The 17,038-nt window shown below is 58.7% G+C and overlaps 1 protein-coding gene across 1 annotated transcript in view; it reads left to right on the forward strand.

Moving 5' to 3' along the window:
• SYNJ2 (synaptojanin 2) overlaps positions 1 to 17,038 on the forward strand; it is an 89,598-nt gene that overhangs the window by 3,694 nt on the left and 68,866 nt on the right. The gene's annotated exons all lie outside the window — the stretch shown is intronic.

A 17,038-nucleotide genomic window follows, 5' to 3' on the forward strand; every position in this document is an offset into this window, starting at 1 on the left:
ACTTTTGACTGCTAAAGTCCCGTGGCTGGGCCCCTTCAGCCGTGCCACCTGAGGACAGGGAGAATTTTCTGTTTTCTTTCTGCTTGAATGGTCCTCTAAGCCCTGAGTGAACTGACCCAGGTTCAGACTTGGGAAAGACCTTGGAAATGAGGCTGGGGTCCCTCAGCTTCTCCGAGCAGGGCTTGATGGAGGGGGGGGGGCTGGCCCGCGGCCAGGCAGCACCCACGTAGGGCTAGGAGGGCAGGCTGGGGTGCTGTTCCCGTGGGTGAACCGTTCGTTCTTGGAGAAAGACCTTCAAACGTGTGCCTGTCCACCACCCCAGATTCCAGCTGCCCACGTGTCTCTCTGGGAGGGGTCTCCAAGCAGGAGCCCATTTTGGTTCCAGGCTGTTTGTTGCAAGCTGTTTGGGATTTTTTAACTGGTTCCAGCAAACTTGGAATCCACCTGATAATAACAGCAGCATTTAGCGGAGCCCTTACCCCGTCCCAGTGCTGAGCCGTGTGCTTTACGTACTTTACGTACTCGGTGTTCGTGAGCTCCATTTGCACCTGGAGGAGAAACTGAGGTGCTGAGATGGGAGGAGTGTGGCCACGCCCTCCAGAGCCCGGGCTTTTGAGATGGAGACGGCCCTGGAGTGCGGCGTGGTCGGGAAGGCCTCGTGCTGTGTGTGTGCGTGTGTGTGTGCGTGTGCATGTGCGTGTGTGTACACGGACTCGCCCCGTCCCACTGTCTGTGCTTATCTGGGTTTTCAGAGGCACCTGCAGCCAGGGAAGGGGCGGCTTGCTGGGGGTGGGGAGAGGCGAGTGACACCCACAGTTAGGGACCCAGCTGGGACTGCTCAGAGAGGAGGCTCTCAGCTAGGGCCTCTGATCTCTGGGAAAATGAGTGTGCTTCAGGCCACTGGTGGCGAGGGCAGGACACGCCTCCTGCTGGGTGCTGCTCTGTGTGGGTGTCCCGGCACCTCTGGCAGCTGGTGTGGCCTCGGGGTGCTGAAGGTGATGCTTGGCCCCCTACACACACACCGTGCACGATGCCCCAGTACCTTGGGGACAGGCGTCTGGGCGTGAGACCTGCCAGACAGGTGAGGGGTCAGGTGGGCTCATCCTGGGAGGGTGCTGGGGTGCCCTAGGGAGTGTAGCCGCCTGCCCCATAGGCTCGTTCTGGGGCTCTGCCAGGTGTGTGGATGGAGCCGTGCTTTGCACCTGTCTCAAATGGGGCTCCGTGTGGGAAGGCTGGGGGCGCCTGATGGGTCCTCTGGGCCATGGTTGCTGGTGTGTGGGACTGGCCAGGTGCCACTCGCTCTCCAGGCCCCCGAGTTCTGAGAATGTGCTGAGGCAGGAGCACATCAGCCTGGCCTCAGTGCAGCCAACCCCGGTGCGGGGCGAGGCCCACCGGTGAGCGTCACTGTCTCATCCTGGCTTAATCTCGCCTCAATATGGGGAGGATGCGGGACCCTCCTGCTAGGCTGCTGTGATGTCACGGGAGCTGGCGCTCCTTGGGCCTGCGCTGAGTGCCCATTCTTCCGGGCCAACCCTGAGGTGGGGAAGGGGCTGCCACTCCCTGCCTCTTGGAACTCATTACCATCGTGACACAGCATCCGGCCTGTGTCCTCGGGTAGTGTCCTTGTGTTGCTGTGAAGCCATGCCCACCCTGGATGGACCTGCTTCCTGGCAGGTGTGCAGCTGGCTCAGGGCAGCGGGGGTGAGAGGCAGCGTGGGGGCTCCCCTTGCTTCCCATGGATGTGGAGCTTAGTGGGGTGGGGGGGGGACACGAAGGTGTGATGCTCAAACCCAGCCGAGGACAGGGCTGGTCCAGTCCCGAGCCTGGAAAATGGCCGGGTTTTAGGGTTGCACAGGATCCTGTACCACTTCTGCCATCCGCCTCCCTGGTGGTGCAGGGCTGGTGGCCGTAGGTTTGAACCGGGCATCTGCACTGGGCCCAACAGACCAAAGCAACACGGAGTGTAGCCATGGTGACCTGGCTGTGGCTGGTTGCGGAAGGCCCGTAGCCAGTTAGCTGATGGGGCGACGGGCGGCTGGTGCCGAGGTTAAGCCGTAATAGGGTACCTGGGCTGTATCAGGTGCTTTGGGTGCCTCCAATCTGCCAAAAAGCAGGCTGCCCGGGGGGCGGTTGGAGTTCTGAGGCTGCTGCGGCCCTGGGAGCAGCCCGGCCAGTGAATCAGATAAATGCTGCTAAATGGAATTGGCCCAAGGAATTTTCCTTTCAACATTACCAGTGGTGGAAGTCATCTTGACTCAGAAACTGCAAACGACTTCCTTCCCTTTCCTCAGGCCTGACTCTCGAATGTTCCAGGGGCAGCGTCACCTCCTCCTGGCAGGTGAAGGCGGGGACCTCGGCTGGCTGCTGGGGGTGGGTGGCACAATTGATGTGCCCAGGAGCTTGTCACAGCGCGGGTTCCCCCCTGCAGCCTGGGCTGGGGCTGGGAGGCTGCGCTTCCCAGAGCAGGGCCCTGCCTTCTGCCCTGGCTCCTGAAGCTGCTCCTCATCCCCACCCCCCAGGATCTTAATCTGGAAACAAATTGCAACTGTGTTGCCCTTTCTACTCCCTGGGTCTTTTTTTAAAAATTTTTTTTAATTTAATTTTTTTTTTATTTTTTTTATTTTTGACAGGCAGAGTGGACAGTAGAGAGGGAGACAGAGAGAAAGGTCTTCCTTTTGCCGTTGGTTCACCCTCCAATGGCCGCTGCGGTAGGCGCGCTGCGGCCGACGCACCGCGCTGATCCGATGGCAGGAGCCAGGTGCTTCTCCTGGTCTCCCATGGGGTGCAGGGCCCAAGGACTTGGGCCATCCTCCACTGCACTCCCTGGCCACAGCAGAGAGCTGGCCTGGAAGAGGGGCAACCGGGACAGGATCGGTGCCCCGACCGGGACTAGAACCCAGTGTGCCAGCGCCGCTAGGCGGAGGATTAGCCTATTGAGCCGCGGCGCCGGCCTACTCCCTGGGTCTTTAGCTTCAAGGACAGGGAAAGGTTTAAGCCTAGATACCATCACTCACTTTCCCCAGAAATCTGATTCTGGCAAGCTAAAATCTAGGATGGCTTTGGGGTCCAAGCCAAACCTAGAACTCTGGGTTTGTACTTTTTTTATCGGGTGTTTATGAATTAATGAAAATAGGTGAGGGCATCTCTCTGTGACCCTGCCCCTTCCCCAGAACCAACAGAAAACTTGCAAGAAGGAGCAGAGTAAGGTGTTTATCCAGGTGTGGTCACCTGTGCTGAGTCTGTGGCTGGTTTGGTAGCCATTGCTTAAAGCCACTGAACATCCTTTTTTTTTTTTTTTTTTTTTTTTGACTGGCAGAGTAGACGGTGAGAGAGAGAGAGAGACAAAGGTCTTCCTTCCGTTGGTTCACCCCCCAAGTGGCTGCTACGGCTGGCGCGTTGTGGCTGGCACACTGCGCTGATCTGAAGCCAGGAGCCAGGTGCTTCCTCCTGATCTCCCATGTGGGTGCAGGGCCCAAGCACTTGGGCCATCCTCCACTGCCCTCCCGGGCCACAGCAGAGAGCTGGACTGGAAGAGGAGCAACCAGGACAGAATCCAGTGCCCGGACCAGGACTAGAACCTGGGGTGCCGGCACCGTGGGTGGAGGATTAGCCAAATGAGCCACGGCACCGGCCAACCACTGAACATCCTTAACACCAAGCCTTTGGTGACTGTGCTGTGGCTCACGTGGGAGGGAGTTTGCGTGTCCCAGGAGCACGGGCTCTTCCATTGGGTGGGTCCGGACTGACTGTGCCTTGCAAGCTTAACTGCATCACAGCTGTTACCCATGTAGCTGAACATCGCATGTTGGAAACATTGTCTTTACAAAGAGGAGCCAGTTCGCCCCGGCTCCCGCTGTCTGATTTGGCAAAGCTGGGGGTGGGGGCCCTCACTGGGCCCTGGGCTGGGGGGGGGGGTCAGCTGCATGCTGTCACCCTTGGCTCAGTCCTCAGCTCTGCCTGTCTGTCCCAGTCGATAGTGGGGATTGTTTGCATTTGTTTAAATAGTGTGGATAAAGAAGAGGATATTGGGGAACCTGCATTGGAAATGACTTCCTGCCCTCCCAGCCCAGGACCGGGTCTGAGCCAGACCCCTGTGAGGAGGTCTGTGGTGGCGTCTGCCTCTCTCTTCACTGGGACCCACAGAGGGGCGGGGCCAGACCACACCAGAGCAGCGGGTAGCTGCAAGGAGGGAACCCCACGTGATGTCCTGTCTCCAGCACAGACACCCAGAATCTTCCTTGTTCCTTCCTAAAGCCCCCTGCCACCCCCTCCAGGCAGGCCCTAGAGAGAAGGTTTGGGGGTGAGGCCCGAGGGGCTCTGTCTGCCGTGGAAGCTGCTTTTAACCAGAAGCAGCAGGCCTTGGCTTTTCCTGTTTAGTTTTGCTGTCCATGGACGGGGAAGAGGGACCATCGCCATTAAACGTGGTGACTGCTGGCGACAGGAGCCTGGGAGAAATCTGGGCCTCCTGGGCAGACAGGAGCACCCCGCACCCACCTCGGCTGTGAGTCCGTGGGTCTGAGGCTGCCTGTGGCCCTTGCTGGTTCCCACGAGACTCCGCATGGGCTGCCGGCTGCCCTGAGGGGCAGGCCCACCGGGATCCCCTCAGCTGGGGGGGGTGACGGTTGTCATCCCTCTGCGGAAGTGCCGTTTGTGCTTACCCCTAAACCATGGAGCAGATTCCCTAAGGCATTGTGAGAGAGCAGTGGGATGGCATTACCCACCCCGGCGGCTGCAGCCTTGCAGGGAGGTGAGTGTGTGCCTGCCTCGGGGGCGCCCTGCCTTCTAGGTTTCTGGTTCATGGCCGTCAGGAAAATGCGGTGACTGAGGGCTGCGTGGAGTCTTGCCTTCAAGGACAGCATAGACCAGGAGCGAAGACTAGCCAGGCGATGCCAGGGAGTGTGGTCTTCGGAGCGTGGGCTCACCGCTGCTGGGCCTTCCCGCGGGGGTCCCCTGCTTCCTGCCCTCAGCGTCTCCCTCCTGAATGGCCTTGCAGTGCGCATGCAGGTGACAAGACTGGAACTGGGAAGTCCAGGAGCTTGAGGGATCCCAGTGACATGATCCTGTCCAGGACAGGAATAGACGGACACGTGTGTGTGTACATGAGATGGACAGACGGACACTGGGCATGAGATGGACAGACACGTGTGTGTGTATGAGGTGGACAGACACTGCATGAGATGGACAGATGGACACTGGGCATGAGATGGACAGATGGACACGTGTGTGTGTATGAGGTGGACAGACACTGCATGAGATGGACAGACGGACACTGGGCATGAGATGGACAGATGGATATGTGTGTGTACATGAGGTGGACAGACACTGTACATGAGGTGGACAGACACTGCATGAGATGGACAGATGGACACTGGGCATGAGATGGACAGACACTGCATGAGATGGACAGATGGACACGTGTGTGTGCATGAGGTGGACAGACACTGCATGAGATGGACAGATGGACACTGGGCATGGGATGGACAGATGGACACGTGTGTGTATGAGGTGGACAGACACTGCATGAGATGGACAGATGGACACGTGTGTGTGCATGAGATGGACAGACGGACACTGGGCATGAGATGGACAGACACTGCATGAGATGGACAGATGGACACGTGTGTGTGCATGAGATGGACAGACGGACACTGGGCATGAGATGGACAGATGAACACGTGTGTGTGTATGAGGTGGACAGATGGATATGTCTATGTGCATGAGATGGACAGGTGGACACGTGTGTGTGCATCAGACGGACACTGTATGCATGAGATGGACAGACGGACACTGTGTACATGAGGTGGACAGCTATGTGTGTGTGCATGAAATGGACAGACGGACACATGCGTGTGCCCACACACACCGGGAAGGGGATGGGGGAGGAATGTTGCTAACCCTTAGAGCTGATGAACTGGATTCAATGGATTGAGCTTAACATCAACAGATCAAAACCAGTAACTCCGCCTGTGGCTCAGTGACCAGAAAGAGATTCACTCCCCCAGGCCATACTTGAAGTCAACAGAGGCCTCTGGGTGGGAGTGTGGACCCAGTGTCAGTTCTTCTCTGGTCCAGCCAAGAGCCCGAGCTTTATAGAAAGCGTAGCTGGTGAGTTCATGGGCATCTGGAGCCCGCGTGCCTCTGCTCCTCCTGGCCCTAGTCCCCCCACTCTGGCTCCTGGCAGCCCCACCCACCCTCAGTTGCTTCCCAGGCCAGAGTTGCCTTTCCCTAGCCCCGCCCCCTCACTGCAGGGGAATTCCGCCAGCCCCACCCCAAGCAGCCCCCACAGCTGTTGCCCTGCCCCTGCCTGTCCCTCCAGCCTCCTCTCCTATGCCCTCCCCCCACTCCCCGGAGCAGCCCCACGGGCCCCGCCCTCCTGCTCTTTGCCAGGTGTCTGTCTGGCTCCCTCAGTCAGGGCTCATCCCAGGGAAGGGACACTGCTGACCACTGTGGCTGGAGCATGCACCCGCTATCTCTGTCGCTTACCACCCAGGGATCCTTGTGTGTCTCCTGCTGTCCACCCCACAAATGCAGCCGCCTGGGGGTGGGTTAAATTACGTTCCTTCCTAACCCCTGAGCCTCCCCAGTCTGAAAATCTCAAATCTAAGGTACTCTAAAATCCAGAACTTTGTGGATGGTGACACAGATGGAATAGTCCACACCTGACCTCACGTGGGAGGTCTCAGTCAGAACACAGGTGCACTAAAAATATTGTGCAACATCACCATCGGGGTGGGCATTGTGGAGCAGTGGGCTGAGCTGCCACTCGGGACCCCGGTATCCCACATCCGAGTGCCTGGTGCACTCCCAGCCACTCTGCCTCAGGTCTGGCTTCTTGCTAATGCGCCTGGGAGGCAGCAGATGATGGTTCGAGTCCTAGAGTCTCTGCCTCCTACGGGAGAGAACCAAATTAAGTTTTTGACTCCTGGCTTTGGCATTTAGGGAGTGAACCAGTGGGTGAAGATTTCTGTGTGTATGTGTTCCTCTCTCTGTGTCACTCTGCCTTTCAAATAAATATTTTTTTAAAATACCATTAGGCTAGCTGAATAAGATGTATATGACATATAGATTAATTTTGTGTTTAGACTTGGATTCCATCCTCAATATAGCTCCTTATGTATAGGCAGATATTCCAAAATCCAAAAAACAAATCCAAAACAGCTATGGCTCCAGGTATTTGGGGAATCCTCAACCTGTACTTGGAAATAGGGCTCGAGCGGAAGTAGTTAATATGTACAGGAAGGGGCTGGACATTTAGCCTAGGGGTCAGGACAGCCCTGCCCCCATCAGCGTGCCTGGCATTACTTCCCAGCTCTGGCTCCTGACCCCAGCTTCCTCCCAACCCGGACATTGGTAGGGAGCAGATGATGGCCCGGATAATTGGTTCCTTTTCCAATGTGGGGGTCGTGAATGGCATTCCCAGCCCTGGTCATTGTGGACGTTTGGGAAGTGAACCAGCAGATGCAGATGGTCTCTGTCTCTCTCTCTTTCCCTTCCCCTCTCTCTTTCTCTCCAATAAAAAAGACCAAAAAAAAAAAAAATTGAGTTGAGATCACAGTGGAGCAAGGTGGGCCCCTACTGCAATATGCTGGAGTCCTTCTAAGGACACACACACACACACACACACAGGAAGGTCACGTGGAGGCAGGGATTAGAATTATGCTGCAAAGTTGGGGCCGACACCAGCTACAAGAGGCAAAGAAAGACGGCCCTGCCGACGCCTGCGTGGTGGGCTGCAGCCTCCGGGACCACAGGGCCACTCCGTTCCATCAGCACCAGGAAACTCAGCCAGGAGCTTGTGTGTGTCTCAGTACCTCTCTCACCTCCACCTGATGTCACAGGAGGCTCAGTGAGCTTTGCCGCAGGTGAAGGATCTATCCAGATGGTTTTCTGTTTTTTTTTGTTTGTTTGTTTGTTTTAAAGATTTATTTATCCGAAAGAGTTACAGAGAGCAAGAGAGAGACACAGAGATCTTCCATCCACTGGTTCACTCCCTAGATGGCCACAACAGCCAAGGCTGAGCCGGGCTAAACCAGGCACTTCATCTGGGTCTCCCACATGGGTGGCAGGAACTCAAGCACTTTGGCCATGTTCTGCTGCTTTTCCAAGGCCATTAGCAGAGAGATGGATCAGAAGTGGGGCAGCCAGGACACGAACCTGTGCCCATGTGGGGGCCAGCGTCGCAGGCAATGGCTTTACCAGCTATGTCACGACTCTGGCCCTGGGTTTCTGTTTCTAGAAGATCAATTTATTTATTTGAAAGGCAGAGTGACAGAGGAAGAAGGAAAGGAAGAGGGAGAAAAACAGAGGTCTTCCATCCACTGGTTCACTCCCCAGATGGCCACAACAGCTACGACTGGGCCAGACTGAAGCCAGGAGTCCCCTGGAACTCCCTCAAGGTCTCCCACATGGGTTACAGGGACCCAAGCATTTGGGTCATCTTCTGTTGCCTTCCCAGGTATATTACCAGGGAGCTGGATCAGAAGTGGAGCAGCTGGGACTCAAACCAGCACTCCGATATGGCATGCCTGGTGGCTTAACCCACTATGCCCTGACACCAGCCTCTCCTGGGAGATTTTTCAGAAAGAGCCACAGGGGCAGAGCTGATCTAGCAGGTAGCAGGTGTGTGCAAAGCCGGCATAGGCAGTCTATGCAAATTGGCAGAGTGGAGGCCTCGCGACAGATGCAGTCATTTAACTCAGTGGGGGAGAGAGCAGTACAGGTGCAGGAGATGCTGCTGGTGCGGTTGATCGGGGACCCTGCCAGGGCTCTTGCTTTGTTCAGCTGAATCTTCAGAGAGCGCTGGGCCAGAGGCCCCACGTGCCCACAGGACGGTGCCAGCTGTTCCACGTCCAGGGCCGTGTGTGGTCCTGGCTGCGAGCTTCTCCCCCACCTTAAATCCCAAGGACCTGCCATGAGAGCACCCCCTGGGGGCAGATGTTTGCCGCAGGGGTAAGACACTGCTCGGGACCCCTGCCTTCTGTGTCTGTGTGTGAGGGGTGCTGGTGGGCAACGGGTGAGTCTCGCTCCTCCTGCAGACACAGAGCGTGGGTGCAGGTGATAGTGCCCTCGTCTTGCTCCCCCCCACCACCCCGGACTGGCCCTGCAGCTGCGTCCTCCTGCCTCTTTCCCTCCCCCGGCCCTGTCCCCTTCCCATGAGACATGGATTCTTCATGTTTGGGCTTCTGGGTCCGCCCCACAGGCTGCCAGACAAGCCCAGTTCAGACTCAGACTTGCCCTCTGGGGAGCACGCCCACTTTGCTTCCAGCCGGCACCTTGAGATGCAAACTCAGGGCTGGGGCCATCAAGACAGGGTGCAGGTGCTCCAGGTGAGAGTCATGCCTGGGCAGGCTTGGGAGTGGCAGGGGGTGCACGGAGGGTGGGGCATCCCTGTGTGAAAAGGCCAGGGATAGGGGCTGGAGCCCAGGAGTCCGGAGCAGTATTAGGGACAGGCAGCCTGTGGCTGGTGAGCAGAAGAGGCAGTGGCTGGGCCACAGGAGTGAGGGTCATCTGGGAGGCGGCCTCTGACCTTTGGTAAAGGGTAGCGGGGCCGGGGGTGTCCTCCCCCATGCTACTCGGGCTCTCTGTAAGCAAGCAGGTGCATTTATTTTCTGGACAGAGGAGAAAGAGGCCCCAAAAGTCACAGAGCAGGCCTGCCTGCGTGCACGGAGGGGTTGAACGTGGTGGTTTCCCGGCCCGGGTGCCACTGTGTTTGTCAGACAGGAAGCTTTAGGGCAGCATCGTCCTGGGGCTCGTGTGACAAGCAGCTCAGGGCAGGCAGAGCCACGTGGTCCCTTGCTCTTGCTGGTTTTCTTACAAGCAACAGCAAATAAAACCAGAGAAGCCTGAGAGAAGGGGGATAGCCCGTTTTCTGGATTTTGGTTAAAACACGGAGTGGGATACATCCGTCCATGCGCTCTTCCCCAGCCTCCTGGGCTGTGTCCCAGCTGAGCCCCCTCCTCCTGGAGTGCGTCTACCATCGCGCTCACTGCCCCCAGCCGGGCCCTTCTCCGCAGTGGTGGCTGGAGCTGGGGGCGAGTGTCCTTGTCCCTTGCCGTGACGTCAGCCTAGGGCTCCTCTCAGGCACCTGCCTTCATGTCGCTGCCACCCTCCTCAAAGCCACGCCTCTGTCTTCATTGCAAACCTGAGTTCTGGCTCACTGGGTCTCCCCACCCCTGGGTCTTCCCACCCCTGGGTCTCAATCCTGGGTGAGGTCCCATCCAGAGGCTGCTCCACCCAGGCTGCTGGCCTCTCACCCCGACTCCTCCCTGCCAAGCGTGACTTCGCATGCTGGACTTTGTCCCCAAGGAGTGAGCGCGATACCTGTCCCTCCTCCTCAGGCCCCCTGCCCCTTTCCCTCCTCCCCCACCCAGTGCTCCTGGCTCTGTCAGATCCATCTGCAGCCCTGACTCCTGCCCCGTCCCACCACCGTCTCGCTCTCTCTGGCTCTGATCCTGTGCACAGCTCTCCCTGCCTGCACACCCTGTCTCCACCTGTTCTCTCCTGCGTCCTCTGCCCCCGATCCTCTGCTTCTGTCCCTGCTCATTGGGATTTCATCCGGGGTCCTTGGTGCAGTTTGGGGATCCGATCGCATGGCTCCTGTGGTCTCCGGGAGGGTGGTCCCACCTGATGCCTTTGGAGCAAAGGGGAGCAGTGTGGGGGGCACTCAGCCTGCCAGGGTCCACGCTGTGTGCGCTGCCCTCACTGTGTCTCTGTGGGCAGGCTCCCTGCTCTTCCCTGCCGGTGGGGCCCCCCTGCCTTACCCCTTAGACCCTGTCCAGAGTCTGCCCTTCCCTCCACATCGGGTCATCTCCACTCTGCACGGGCCAGCCGCCATCTCTCCCGTGCAGGAAGGTTCCTGTCCCTGCATGGGGCCACCTCTGCCTTCCCGCTCCTCTGAAACCTTCTCTCAAGTTCACCAGGGCTTCCCATCCTGTGACAGCACCCCTGACACTTCCTGAGCACTCCCCTCGTCTGGCTTCTGCCCTCCATGCTGCACCCACCGCCTCCTCCAGCGCCCTGCACTGGGAGGCATCAGTGGGCGGTGGGAGGAGGCGCAGAGGCAGGGAGACCCAGCTGTGCAGGGAGGAGAGGTGCGCAGGAGCCCAGGAGCAGGGAGGAGTGTGAGGAACCTGGGAAGGCGCCAGCCACCAGGCCCCGCCTGTGCCCCTGCATTGGCACTGGGAGTAAACAGAGGGGTCTGTTGGGTGGGGAAGGGGTGAGCGCCGGCAGGGTGGGGCGCAGACGGAGCCCCAGAGTGAGACTGGGGGTCGGGGGTGTGGCCGTGACTCACTGCCTCCAGGTCTAAAGAGAGGGCCCACAGGTTGGTCCGTGGAGTGCCAGTTTGTTGTTTGTTTTGTTTTTTAGATACAGATTGGTTTCTTAGATTTCGCCTTTTTAAGGAAAAAAAAGACTCAACTACAAAGATCCGTGGCCGGTCCCACCCTCCAGCCCCAGCCTTTCCCGTGGGCCTGGTGCCTGGCTCAGCACTGGGCAGGGGTGCGGCAGGTGCAGGGCAGGCCCCTCCCACGGGGGTTTCCAGCTCCTCCTGGGCTTTTCCCTGGCTGGGCTGTGACAGCCGCACGGGGCTGGTGGCAGGCAGGGCCTCTGCTTCCGGTCTTGCTGCCTGGGTGTCTCCCTCCCCTACAGCTCCTCGGTGGGGCCTGGCTTTTTTTGGTGAAGGAGCGAGGCAGCCGGAAGGCAGGGAAGTTTCTTCGCCTGCTGCCGTGTCCGGCCAGTTGGCTCTGGGCGCCAAACAGATGTTTTGATTTCTGCTTTGCTTAGCAACCGTGCACAGCCTTTCTCTGCCTGGGAAAGCTACCTTCTTTCTGAAGAGCTGCTTCGGGAAGGCGTGGCCAGCAGCCGGCCTGAACTGAGCGCAGGAGCGCCAGGAGGGAGGCTTTGACCTTGGTCGGCCTGGGTCTGTCCTCTCAAGACCCTGAAATGTGAGACGGTCTGGTGCCGTGCCCACACACTGTCCTCGCTCCCTGGACCTCCTTGCTTGTCTGATCCGTGGGCGGGGCTCTGCGGGGCAGTGACCATGGAAAGTGTGACGAAGGGAAGAACGTGCCGCCTGTCGTATGGCTGAGCTGGGCTGGCAGCCTGCTGGCCTGGAGCTCCCCTGCCAGGCCTGGCCGCAGCCCAGGGGAGTGGCTGCTCCCCACCAGCCCCTTTGTCAGGGGGCTCCAGCCCCTGGCGGGCCCTGACTGCCCTCCCCTGGACCTGGAGGGGGGGTACTTCCGGGGTCTCAGCAAGCTCAGGCTCACCGGCAGGTGCCCACGTGGCCCCCTGTGTCAGCCCAGACAGCTGTTGCATTCACCGCTGGCTTTACCACACACCGTGCTGTCAGACGTGGTTTCCCAGGTTACCAGGGAAACAGGACTGGAAAGTCATCCCCTGGCCACATTCCCCGGCAGGAAGGGCCCTGGGCCCGAGTCACGAGAGCCTGGGCCTCGGATCCCTCCTTGTTCCGCCGTCAGATTCTGCGTGGCTTTTCCTTCTTTTGTTGTATCATTCCTGGTACCCTCGGCCTCCTCCCTCCAACACGGGACCCCCTCCCAGGCCTGGCCACGCCCTTGTCCCTCCCTGGCCTGCTCAGACACCCCAGCCTGTCGGGTCGCTCATTCCTCATCACCCATCACTGGATCTTGGGCCCTGCTGGGCTCATGACCTCATGGCCTTCACGTGCCATCCCTGGCCCGCATCCTCTCGGTCTGCCCCAGTGACCAGTGCTGTCTGTGTCCCCCTGTCCCCCTTATTGGTCCCATCCACTGGGCAAAGCCTTGGCCCTGGGTCATTCCCACTCTCCACGCCCGGACCTGCCTCTGAGCTGCTGGAAGCCCTGTTGCCATGGGATGGGCCTGGTGGGCAGCTCAGGACCCCCAAGACCAGCTGGCGTTTCTGTGCCATGTGTGCTCCCCACTTCTTGAATGGGAATTTCATGCCCTACCCTCGGCCCCGCTTGGCCCTCGTTCTCCCAGCCGGGCTCCCCGACCTCCCTCCTGGCTGATGATGCTTCTTGGGGGCACTGCCTGCAGGGGGGAACATCCCCCAGCTCCCCGAACTACCTCTTCCACCCCCACCCTGGGCCAGTGCGCCCGGCTCCCCGACCTCCCTCCTGGCCGATGATGCTTCTTGGGGGCGCTGCCTGCAGGGGGGAGCATCCCCCAGCTCCCCAAACTACCTCTTCCACCCCCACCCTGGGCCAGTGCCGGCTCCTGCCACGCCCCCACACTGGGCTGCGGAGATGAAGGCTGGCCCCACTACTTCCCATCCCAACTCGGCTGTCGGCTGTTTCTGCCCACATGTGCGTTTAATGCTGGTGTTCCCCCACCTTAGAGAAATCTTTTGACCCTGCTTGCCCCTCCAGTGGCCTCCTGGTTTCCCTGCTCCTCACATGCTCACAGTGAGAACACGGGTGAGCACACACATGCAGGCATTGGGAACACGGGTGAGCACACATGCATCCACACATTGGAAACACACATGAGCACGCACATGCATCCACACATTGAGAATACATGTGAGTACATGCACAGAACACGTGTGAGCTCACACATGCACCCACACACGTGCTGTCCATGGCTGTGCTGAGTGTGCGTATACACGTGTGAGTTCCCTGGAGGGCTGTCCGTGTTTTCTTCCTCCCAGCTGGGTCCAGGTTCCACTCTTCACGTGACTGGACTGCCCTCTGGGTCACCAGAGTCTCACTGAAGCCCTCACCTGCCCTGCCGGCCACTGCACATCCGGGAAAGTCACCCCAGGTTCCTGGGTCCTCCGACAGGGGCCACCTCTCGTCCGTCCCCCCTCAGTCCATGTCCTTGTCTGTGTCCCCTCTCCTCCGTGTCCCCGGCCTTGAAACACCTGCCCAGATGCCAGGATTGAAGACCTCCTGTTGGCTGGGCAACTCTGCCAGACTCGGCTGTGCCCAGCTCTGTGCCAGCGCTGCGGGCAGGGCCAACATGCATGTGCGTCTGTGCCACGCTGCCCCCAGACTGTCTCCACCCAGCCCTGCCCTCCCTGGCACCATCAGGCTGATGCTGCCCAGGTGGCACCTGTGACATCATCTCTGACCCTCCTTCCTGGGTGTCCCAATCCAGCCTGGTCTTGGGTCCTTTCAGTCTGCCTTCAAAATACATGCATGGAGCAGTTATGGTGGTGGGCTTTTTTGAATGCTTATTCTTTCTTTGAAGAGAGAGAAATCAACCTTCCATCTACTGATTCACTCCCCAAAGCTGCAGCCAGGCCAAAGGCATGAGCCAGGAACTCCATCTGTGTCTCTGGCATGGTTGGCAGGGGCCAGGGCCTTCCCAGGCTCATTAGCAGGGAGCTGGATCAGAAGTGGCACAGCGGGGACTCCAGCTAGCACCCCAGTGTGGGATGCCGGCGACACAAGCAGTGACTTCACCCTCTGTGCCACAAGGACAGCCCTGTTTTTTTTTTTTTTTTTTTTTTTTTAAGATTTATTTATTTGAAAGTCAGAGTTATGCAGAGAGAAGGAGAGGCAGAGAGAGAGAGAGAGAGAGAGATCTTCCATCCACTGGTTCACTCCCCAGTTGACTGCAACAGCTGGAGCTGCGCCAATCCGTAACCAGGAGCCAGGAGCTTCCTCTGGGTCTCCCACGCGGGTGCAGGGACCCAAGCACATGGGCCATCTTTTACTGCTTTCCCAGGCCATAGCAGAGAGCTGGATCGGAAGTGGAGCAGCCGGGACTTGAACCGGTGCCGGTATAGGATGCCGGCACTGCAGGCGGCAGCTTTACCCACCACACCACAGCGCTGCCCCCCCCCCCCACCAGAGGTTACAGTTTTAGAAAGAACCCTTGCTGGGCCTGTCCCCATGGCATAGTCAGCCAGCATCCCATATAGGCGCCAGTTCAAATCCTGGCTGCTCCACTTCTGATCTAGCCCTCTGCTAATGTGCCTGGGAGAGCAGCGGAAGATGGCCCAGGTGCTTCAGCCCCTGCACTTGAGTGGAAGACCCAGAAGAAGCTCTTGGCTTCAGGTCAGCCTGGTTCTGGCCATTGAAGCCATGTGGATGTTGAAGCCATCAGCGGATGGAAGACCTCTCTCTCCGCTTCTCTCTGTAGCTCTCTCTCGGATAAGTAAATACATATTAAACAAGAAGCCTTGTCTTATAGGGATTCTTACTGCAGTGTGTACAGATGAAAGGTGTGATGTGAGCCTGGGATTCATCAAAGTAACGAGGGACAGTGATGCTCGGACTGGGGGCACCCAGGGGTTACAGTGCAGATATGGGAGTAGCTGCTTTCCCAGCCATTGGGGAAGGGGGCCTGGGGGCCCGGAAGCTGCGACTGGGCAGGCCAAGTGCAGGCTGCACAGGTGTGCATCCATCCTACACAGAGCTTAAAATAACCTGGGGCTGGCTGCCAGCACCCAGCGGTGGGAGGGCCTCGCTTCTCCCAGAGCGCAGCCTGCCGGGCGCCCGCCTGGTGGTGACGGAACCCGTTCTGCCGGAGGCCCGTGTCCTTGGGCCACCCCAGCCCCTGCCACGGCTGTCTTCAGTTTTTCCCTGCCTGGTGCTGGCTGACGTTGCACTGTGAGCTCTGTTTTGGAGAGCAGGAGATAACTTCTTTTATTTTTTTTTTGAAATAAATTTCTTTTCTTTTCTTTTTTTTTGACAGGCAGAGTGGATAGTGAGAGAGACAGAGAGAAAGGTCTTCCTTTATGCCGTTGGTTCACCCTCCAATGGCCGCTGCGGCCAGCGCATCTCGCTGATCCGAAGCCAGGAGCCAGGTGCTTCTCCTGGTCTCCCATGTGGGTGCAGGGCCCAAGGACTTGGGCCATCCTCCACTGCCTTCCTGGGCCATAGCAGAGAGCTGGCCTGGAAGAGGGGCAACTGGGATAGAATCCGGCGCCCCGACCGGGACTAGAACCCGGTGTGCCGGCGCCGCAAGGCGGAGGATTAGCCTGTTAAGCCACGGCGCCGGCCTAAGAGATAACTTCTTCCTGCAGACCTACTGGAGATAACACGTAGTGCAGAGCGGAGCCGGCAGGGTGCGGGGTGATGTGGGTCTGGCCTGGGAGGCGGCCTATGGCAGCGAAGGCGGCCACGGATCCTGTGTCCTGGGATTGGCTACAGGGAGTGGCCAGCAGGAAGCTGGGAAGAACTGGGAGTGCCCATCTGCTGGCCAGGGCACGCCCCCACGTGGAAAGGGGGCCGTGTGGCAAGGGCTCAGTCGTGTCCCCCAGAGACACGGTGGAGTCCTGACCCTGAGTCCTGCAGGATGCGTCCTTGTTTGCTTATTTTAAGGTTTATTTATTTGGTGGCCCGGCGCTGTGGCTCACTTGGCTAATCATCCGCCTGTGGTGCCGGCATCCCATATGGGCTCTGGGTTCTAGTCCCGGTTGCTCCTCTTCCAGGCCAGCTCTCTGCTGTGGCCCAGGAGTGCAGTGGAGGATGGCCCAAGTGCTTGGGCCCTGCACCCCATGGGAGACCAGGAGAAGCACCTGGCTCCTGGCTTCGGATCAGCGCAGTGCCGGCCGTAGCAGCCATTTGGGGGGATGAACCAATGGAAAAGGAAGACCTTTCTCTCTCTCTCTCTCTCTGTAACTCTATCTGTCAAAAAAAAAAAAAAAAAAAAAAGATTATTTGAAAGGAGCTGTTACAGAGATCGAGGGAGAGACAGAGACCTTCCATCCATTTATTCACTCCCCAGATGGCCACAACAGCCAGGGCTGGGCCAGGCCGAAGCCAGGAACCAGAAAGCTTCACCCGGGTTTCCCACGTGGGTGGCAGGGTTCCAAGTGCCTGGGCCAGGGAGCTGGAATTGTGGGGTGCCGGGGGTCCCAGGGGGTGGCTCAGATGTAACACTGAGGTGTGCCCCTCATCCAGCATGCCTGCCTGCCATCTTCCACTGCTCTCCCAGGCACATTAGCAGGGAGCTGGATCTGAAGTGGAGCAGCCAGGATTTGAACTGGCGCCTATATGGGATGCTGGCTTACTACGCCATGGGGCCAGTGTGTCTGTGAGACCGTGGTCACGTGGTAGACCAGCAGGCTGGAGTGACGGCTGTGAGTT

The sequence above is a fragment of the Lepus europaeus genome, chromosome 3 (genome assembly GCF_033115175.1).
Source record: "Lepus europaeus isolate LE1 chromosome 3, mLepTim1.pri, whole genome shotgun sequence".
Classification (NCBI taxonomy): domain Eukaryota; kingdom Metazoa; phylum Chordata; class Mammalia; order Lagomorpha; family Leporidae; genus Lepus; species Lepus europaeus.